At 34.6% G+C, this 9,190-nt stretch overlaps 1 long non-coding RNA gene across 1 annotated transcript; it reads right to left on the bottom strand.

The window, feature by feature from the left end:
- Window positions 1–3,025: 3,025 nt before the first annotated feature.
- On the bottom strand, window positions 3,026–9,184 carry LOC118599346. Its single transcript, XR_004948651.1, has 3 exons — window positions 6,027–9,184; window positions 5,625–5,943; window positions 3,026–5,538 (listed from the first exon to the last, which is right to left on the bottom strand). It is a non-coding gene; the product is annotated as an uncharacterized LOC118599346 (long non-coding RNA).
- Between the last annotated feature and the right edge of the window lie 6 nt (window positions 9,185–9,190).

The following is a 9,190-nucleotide window of genomic DNA, read 5'->3' as shown; positions in this document are numbered from 1 at the left end:
GGAACATTTTACATTCAAAATCAAGTCGTTTTCGTCCCGTTGAGCTCGATGTCGTTACAGATCAGGTAGCGACTTAACGATTAACTCAAGACGGTTCTTGTGAAATCTCGTTTTAGTATAAAACTGATCAGTGGTGTGCTAAGTTTAAGTGGAAAATAAATAAAATTATAACTGAACTTAAAAATGTTGGACAAATCAACACAAGTATCGTGATATTTCACCAAAATCGATTTTTTTCCCTACATCCCTGCCCCACAGTTCTGTTAAATTAGAGAGCGAAAAGTCTAAAATGAAACTTGAATTAAAGACTTTAACAGTAAGGAAAATACAAAGCAGCAGCTTTTAGAAAATAAACCAAATTTTGAAGTTTTTAAAAAATATTTTCTTTAAGTTTACAATACGTACCATTTTTCTTCTATTGTACAATTTCAATCTGGTTTTTCATTTACTTTCTGCTGATCCTGATTTGACCCCATAGACGAGCGTCTAAGTAAACCATTGTGGGTGGATTTGGAAGTTTCTGTCTCTGAGTCATAAACTAAATAAATCACTTTTAGAACCTGCGAAATGTTGAAACAATTTCAAAGATCGATCAAAAGATGATTGGAGTGGATCTTTAAGGTTTTATTGGATTTTATTGAAAGTGGGGCATTTTTTGGGTGTTTCTACAGACTTATTTTGTATTTTTAAATCTTTTTTCAGGAATTCTTTTCTCTTAATTTTAGTAGATTTGGTCTCAAGACAAGTACATTTAGTCAGAAACTACATGTTTAAATATTCTGTATGTAGATTATTTAAATAATGATGGATGGGACGTAAAATGTCCTAAAATTCTAGTAACATTTATAGTTTTTTTTAATTTAGGTTTCACATTTACAATATTTTTTTATGTTCTGATAATTCTTTTAAATGTAAGATTTATGTTTTCACATTTTTTTTAAATTTCAATACTTGATTCAAGTTTATAGTGTTTTTGAGTTTACAACATTTCAATTTTTTATATATATATTTTTTTTTATTGTCAAAGTTGCTCATTAATGTCAAGCTGGTCCTGGATTGACCTCATAGGAGAGCATTCAAATCAAGCATGTGAATCACTTTTAAAGCATATAAATCTCTTTTAGAAGTTAAATTTCAAAAAGAAAAAAAATTATTTACGTTCGGCTGATAATTCTGTTTTTTTTTTTACGTACAAGATTTTGCTTTCCCAAAGATATAAGGAGGTTTAAGCGTTTTACAAAAGCATATATTAGTGAAAAAGAAAATGACCCTTTATTAATACTATAAATCACAAATGAAACAAATCCATAAATACTCAAAGGATAATGAGGGACTCGTACGACAAGAAGAGCCACAGTGGGAGATAAAAAAAAAACAATCTCCTCTCACAAAGCATCATTACAAACATTCACCATGTGAACATTTTTCAGGACAAATGAGAATCAACGCTGTAATGATCGTTCTGGGACTCGTTTCCTGCTGCGTCGATGAGGAAATGCACAGAATGCTGGAGTTCAGCCCAAAGGTTAATGACAGACTCTGCTTATTAATGTTACGGATTACACTGAAGGTCCATCTGAAGCCCTTGAACTGAAACTTCTGCAGCAGATGTTTCCCTCTCGGCTGCTCATTTTAGATAATCTTCAGTTGCTCGACCCACTACATTTAACAACGGTTTTACATCCAGAACATCAGTTCAACTGGTTTTATATCCAGACTCCCTTCAAATAGGTTTAACTTTATGATTTTAAGTTGTACTTAAACACAAAATCTTTAACGCGATCCTTCAAAATCTATTTGATCCTGTTAACAATTGAAAGGTTACAATAAATCAAATAAACACAAGAGCTCCGGTGTTAAAGGGTTAAATACCCCAGACTGACATGTAAAAATGTAAATAAATGAGAAATTAAATTGATTTAAAAAAACAAAAAAATAACAGATGCACTTTAGTTAAATATTACTTTGGAAATACTTCAGGTGGTCTTTAAAATGTTTTATTTTTTAGCTTTTGCTCATTTAAAGAAAAATAAAGATTTTTAAAGTAATTCAGAATCTTAGTTTTATCTAAAAAATACAAGTATCTCACCTTTAGTTGCTTGTTTTTTTTAAAGATTCTTTATTTTAAATGTAAATAAAAATGATCCTCAATCAGAATTGCTCTTTGTAATGTCAATGTTTTACCACAAGAGGGAGGCAGAGATTAATTGAGTCGAAGTGGAATTTTGGGCACAGTGTCCCTTTATATAGTTAAAGTGCTAAAGCCTACATTAGTTTCTCATTAAAACAAAACAAAAATCTGTACACAATTATGTTTGAGAATTATATGAAAAAAAATGATTTAAAGAGTGGGGAAAAAAGGTTTAATGATTTTTATTAGTTTTAGGTGTAAAAAAATATACAAAAAAAAAATCAAAGTAGAAAAATACACTGAGGTTATAAATAAATAAAATAAAAAAGATAATATGGTGATGAGAAAAAAACCAAAAAATGAACCAAAAAGGAAACTTTGGCATTAGAAATATAAGTGATGGGGGAGTTTGAGTTCAAAATTCTGTGTAATTTCTCGTCTTTATTAACTTTCTAGAACTGGATGTGAAAGTGAAGTTCAGCAAAATTTAATCAAATTAAATCTAGAAACATCTAACCTTTTCTATAAAAGTCATTCCACTGCTTCTACCTGGGAATTAGGACGTATTTATGAGTCTAGAATAAGGATGGAGGCGGTAAATAAAAGTCCACAGGTGGAGAACAAACCAAGATTATAGTCACCACAACGTTTAGAAACTGTTTTATACAAACAAATCTTTGTTAGTCCATTTGTATTTTAAAAAAGTTAAGTGAAGAAACCATTTAAATAAAATGCAGCTTTAAAACCAACAAAGATTTTGTGTTTTTTTTAACCAAAAATATGCATTTAAAATAAAACCTTAAAATATATAAAAAGTTGAAAACAGTTCCCTATAAATTTAAACACTTGGTGGTTTAAAGACAGAAAGTCATAAATCTGTCGTTTACTGTGTGTCAGAAAAATGTTGTTTATGTTATGATTATTTTTATAACTCCATTTAATTCCAACATCGGCTCCTGATAATGGAGGAACAGCAAAATGAATCCTCGTTCCGTCACATGTTTTGTTCTGCTTAATTGGAGCAATCCCCTGTGAAAGCATTAAAACTGTAAATCCAGACTCAGGATAATAAAGCATTAACGACAGGCGATAATAGTAAAAAACGTGACTGAACATGACTGTCGTAATAAAAGAAGGAAGAATGGTAAATAAAAAACATACAGTTTAATTATTGTCTTTCTGCAGTGTTACTAATAAAATAAAAGTAAAAACAAATAAGTATTAAAAAGAGCATCAAACCTCCTTACATAGGATTATATACATCATGGGAGGATTGATGATTAAAATTAACATTAAATAGCAAAACAAGCAACTTTTTATTTTTAAAACTAAGTGATAAAATATAATATAAGTTGACAAAACACTACGAAAAACAGTCATTTTTTACAGTGTAGTGGTGTTCCAAGATACATAAAGTACACCACAAATGAGGGTATCTTGGGAAATTGAAGTCATATAGATGTAAGGACTTCATCAGTGGAATCCTCACCTTATGGTACCAGAGGGTAGAACTTGTTCTCATGTCTCTACGACCTTCCTATCAAAAAACAATTAGATAATTAACCCAAAAATTTACATTATTATTTAACAATGCTTAGTAACATTAAATTGCAATTTAAACCTGAAATCAATACATTTATTTAATTACATTAGATCAGATGTGCGATTTAAACATATAAAGGACAAAAGACACTAAATTAAAAAAAACTACTAAAGTTCTACGGTTCACCAAAACAATGTTTACAGCATGTATTCATGTCAGGTGCCAGATAAAACCGTAAAAACTTTATAAGACTCCTGAGTTACATGAGAATTCTCATCCGTTCAATGATCCCAGTCAGCCCCGCCCACCCGGTGCGAGTCAGCCCCGCCCACCCGGTGCGAGTCGGCCCCGCCCACCCGGTGCGAGTCGGCCCCGCCCACCCGGTGCGAGTCGGCCCCGCCCACAGATTTTGATAAGACCGATAACATAATGAAATGGTGTGCCCACTACCCGAACCATGAAATACATAAGTGCTTCTTAAATCATTTAAAATTTGATTTTAATTAAATATTGACACATTTAATGACATTTATTTAATGCCCATTTTAAATAATTGACATATTCATTTAGACCAGCCCACACGGGGCCATGACATAATTAAATATTTCATTAAATATTTAAATGTGATTATTATTTTAATGCCACATATATTTAAACAGTTGAACATTTACTTATTTAATGCCAATTTTAAATATACATTTATTTTGTGGTTTCACATTAAATATATTAATTTTAAATCGTCTCCAACAGCCTACACCAAGTCATGAAATAATTTTGCATTATTAAATATTTAAATGCTGTTTTAACATTTTAATGATGCACATATATAAACATTTCTTTATTGATTTCCACTTTTATTTATTTAATGCCAAATTTTAAATATTTAATGACAAATTTGTTTAATGGTGTTTATATGGATTTCAAACAGTCTCATTTAGTCCTCCATAGACAAAGGCACTGTGGTGATGATTATTGAAAGGGATAAAAATGTATAGGAAGGTTATAGACAGCTTAAGAATGGACAGTATTACAAACAACTAGACAAAACAATATACTTAGTAACATTTTAAATTTATACAAAAAAATAAGTATTGCAAAACAACTTCGTTTATTTCACTGGCAGCTCTGAAGCCATTTTACTTCCCAAAATCCATAAAGATCTACCCTCTTGGAGTATTCTGTTTGCAATTTCCCCAGGATGTCCTGTAGTATCTGACTGCACCACTGAGACCTATGGGTCAGCTGAATTCATAATTACTATTTAAACCTTCTGTTCAGCAAACACCAAAGCTATGTATGCTAAAGACACATGATTTTATTGAAAAAGTTAAATGTCCTCCAGGAATTGGATCCTCTTCCCAATAACATGTACTCAAGTACTGACATCCAGGAAGGAATACAAACGGTAAGAAGCATCTTCAATAAATTTTAGGACCAACAAAGAAATCTTCCAACCATTAGAAATACATTTAACCAGAAACTATTTTGAATAGTAAACATAAATAACCTGACTTGTAAGAAGCTCTAAAAACTCACATTTGTATTCAAAAGAGCCAAGGTCTACCCAACCGTCACAAATAATTACATTGACATTAGAGGTACTCTAAGGAGTGTTGTGACCATTTGGAAATAATATGTGACAAAGAACCAGCGATTAAAGCCCAATGGTGATCCAATGATGCATCACAAATGTTGATGTCTCCTACACACTGGCTGTTCTAAACGGTTCATGTCTTAAAATTTGTAGATTGGGCAAGAGATGTGTGAGGGTAAGATGGAACCAGCTGTATGGGGGTCAGCAAAAGCAGCAGATCTGATGGGTGTTGGGGTTCCTGAGCCAAGCCACCTCCCTAATTTGGCCATCCTGAGGGAAGCCCAACAAGAGATACAAGATTTGGAATTAAAAGACAAAGACTGTTGCATCTTTGCAGCCATCAACATACAGTATACCTGACAGTGGTAGTATTAGGGATATTGGACAAGTCTCTCTGTCACTACTGGAGTCAAACTCAGCTACATGTGTACAAGACATTGTCAGAAATCTCTCCCAACGGTGTGTTTTAATGCAATGGGCTCAGTAGTGAGAAAACTGGTGAGACCAAATGGGACATCTGGCCAAATCTTTTTATATGAAGGTGTTCTGACAGCAAGCCACTGCTCCAGTCACAGTCCAGACTTTGTCAGAGAGGCACGACATTCATGCCTTTCGCCTTGTTCTATCAGGGTTGATGTTAAGCACTAAATCAAGATGATCTGCCAATGGGACTGCCTGGAAAACAAAATACACTATCAAAGATTTTTCTGTGGCATGGCTTCTGTCACAATGCTTGGACCATGCAAAGGAACTTTTACCTGCCATCACTGTTGTGGCCTTGAGTGAGGCAGAGGGTGATGACAGTGCTGGAGCCTCTCCGGCTTCTAGAAAGATGCAAAAAATACCTGAAAGCCCAAATTTCAGAAGGCCCCAACATCTTAAGAATTGAACACTCCAAAGATCCAGAGAAACATGATCCTTATTATGAGATCCAGACCGACCTTCGACAGGGGGATTATTCCCCACTTGCAAGTTACTTACCACTCTGGACAAGAGTAATGGTCCCTCTCTTAATGTCGTAAAGACTCAAAATTGTGATCGGTCTGCATATGTCGATCTTTCTAAACACGCTGGTGGTATCCGAGTCTCTATGACCTTCTGGCCATGAGATACACAAACAGTACCACGAATTCATTATCAAACAATAACTCTGGAATGGAAGGTTGTAGTGACTCCAAACCAAGATTTGTCTGCCATATTTTGACCCTTCTGAAATCGCTGGTTATCTTAGCACAGATGACACTTATGCCTAATTAGGTCTCATTATTATTAAAAAGAAATAAAGAATGTTTAAGACCACAAATAACTTAATATCAATAAATCAAAATCTTTAGTAATAGTAACATATTTACAATGGCCCTAAAGTAAAAATTACAATAGCCAATTAGGTGGGCGTGGCCGCAAGGCAAAAATTGATGAGAGACTAAAGAGAAGGATGGTCCGAATCGTCTCTGAACAGCCCAGGATGACCTTCAGAGAGCTCAATTGTGAACTCTGAGCCCAGGGTACGTCGGTGAAATCAAAATGAAGTTTAAAACATGAAACCGGAAAAAGTGGGCACTAAAGGACATCACTAATTAGATAACGTTAGTTCATTTTTTCAAAAGAGATCTTCTATATCTTCTGACAGAAGATATGTTTTTTTTTTTTTGTTAAAGTCCCACTCCAGCTATATTTCAGATGTGTTAAATTCCTCCCCAAGTTTTGTCAAAAAAGACTGACGACCCTACCAATTACATTACATGGTTATTAGACTTCATTGATGCTTTCTCAATTAAACTTTCATATCATTTTAAATCTGTAGATTAGAAACCAAATCCATATTATTCAGATGGGTTTAAATGCAATTTCAGAATGTGGTTTTGTTGCAACAAAAGAGTTTTGTTCTCGTATACAAATGACTCGAGGCCAGAAATTGTGTTCCAAATTCAGCTTTGAAAAGGGTTGAAGGGCTAAAACAATGGAAATATGGATCCCAAGTGTGACTGCAGCTCAGATCTCGGATGAGGAGGTCGAAGGTATAACATTTAGAAGTCTGGTGTGACCTTTACCTTAGACAGAAAAAGTAACATCAAAAATGTATTTGTCCATTTATGTCTCAGAAAGAAAGTAGTTTTCCTGCTTTGATGGCTTTACTTTAGATTTTTTTTACCAATTAAATATAAAACATGTATTTTCCACTTTGTTTTTAACTGCATTGCAGCTTTTATCCAAATATTTTGCTTTATTTCAAATCCCTTTCTGACTCCGCGCTGACGGACCAAATCATCTTTTCCCCCTTTCACTCATTTTGCAAAATAAAACATGAAAATTTTCCATTTATTTACTACATTTGGTTAATTAATCAGCAGTTGCTGGAGACTGGAGATCCCATCCATAATGTATCAGCGAGCATTTTAATTATTTACCGCCGTATGATGTATCGATCAAGCCCCCTCATCAATAAATGACGGCAGCTTTAGTTCAGTAAGAAAAAAAAAAAAAAAGTCCTCCTCTCGTCCTCCATTAATGCGGGAACTTGTCTCACTTTGCTGCCGCAGTGTGTCAGAATCAATAAATGAAGGCTTTTATTTTACACTTTTAAAAGTGTCATCTGGTACATATTAACACAGGGATTTAAATTCCTCGCGGGGCACAGAGGAAGTTCGTACTGAAGCCTTTTCTGTAAAAATCACTTGCAGAGCAAAATTCAAATGATAGTTTGTAGTTTAATATTGCAAACTAATGACATTATATATGCAAGGGGCCCCTGGGGCCACAAAGAAAATATATTAAAGTGCATTTTAAGAAACTAATTACATTCTTTAAAATAAAAAAGAAGCATGTTGTCCGGATTTAGACAGAAAACATTTGTCTTTTCAATGCAAAATGTTAGTACATTTTGATTTCAGCATGAAACTACAAAACCTGATAATACTAAATGAACATAAATTACTTGTGTGCAGAATAGTTAATAACATTCACTAATAATCAGAGGTGGGGACTCGAGTCACATGACTTTGACTCGAGTCAGACTCAAGTCATGAATTTGACGACTTTAGACTCGACTTGGACTTTCCTACCTCTGACTCGTGGCTTGACTCGGACTTTGATATACATAACTTGGGACTTGACTCTGACCTGAGGACAAAGACTTGGGACTTGCAAAATGATGACTTGGTCCCACCTCTGCTAATAATACACAGTAGGATAAATTAGGGGTGTGTATTGGCAACAGTCTGGCGATACGATACTTATTATATACTTCTCAATATGATGTGTCCAGATATATACTAAGACAGCAAATGTTTCACTTCTTTTTTTATTTAAGGATTATGATGAAAAAGACAATCTGTATATTAATACATCTTTTGCAGTAAGTGATAAAATAAAAACATTAAGCAACTTTATCTGCTACAAGTTGATTTTCTAATGCTATGTTGACACTGAACACGATTCATGCGGTGGAGGCGGCCATTTTCAATGTTAAGTCAATGGTATGGTCGTGAATTGAGGCGATCTGAAGTTCTGTGGGGCGCCGGTCTAGCAGCAGTGAGACTTGAGCGGGGAAGAGAAAAAAAAAAAAGAAAAAAATCCTAAATTTTGGCAAATCACATCGGCCAATCAGGAACTCAGCTTTAGGGATGTGACGTTTTCAGTGGTAGAATACTAATCCAATGCGAGCATTTTTGTCCAGAACTTCCATCTATTTCCTTAACATACTGGGGCGGCAGGGTTGCCAGAGCTGGTCTGGCAACTGTTGGGCAAAGATGGGATGCACTCCAGACAGATCTCCAGATTTTGCATCCCGTGGGCGGCGGCTCTCACTACAGCCAGCCTCCGTGGTTTAGCCAGCAGACCTAGCTCGCATGCCGGCAGACAAGGAGCCGTAGCGGTTTGCGGAAGCTGCCAGCTCAAGCCTCCTGAACTTTGATATTTTTCT

This window comes from Oryzias melastigma, linkage group LG11 (genome assembly GCF_002922805.2).
Source record: "Oryzias melastigma strain HK-1 linkage group LG11, ASM292280v2, whole genome shotgun sequence".
Classification (NCBI taxonomy): domain Eukaryota; kingdom Metazoa; phylum Chordata; class Actinopteri; order Beloniformes; family Adrianichthyidae; genus Oryzias; species Oryzias melastigma.
The sequence above is the reverse complement of the archived record's forward strand: the minus strand, read 5'-3'. Positions and strand labels throughout refer to the sequence as shown.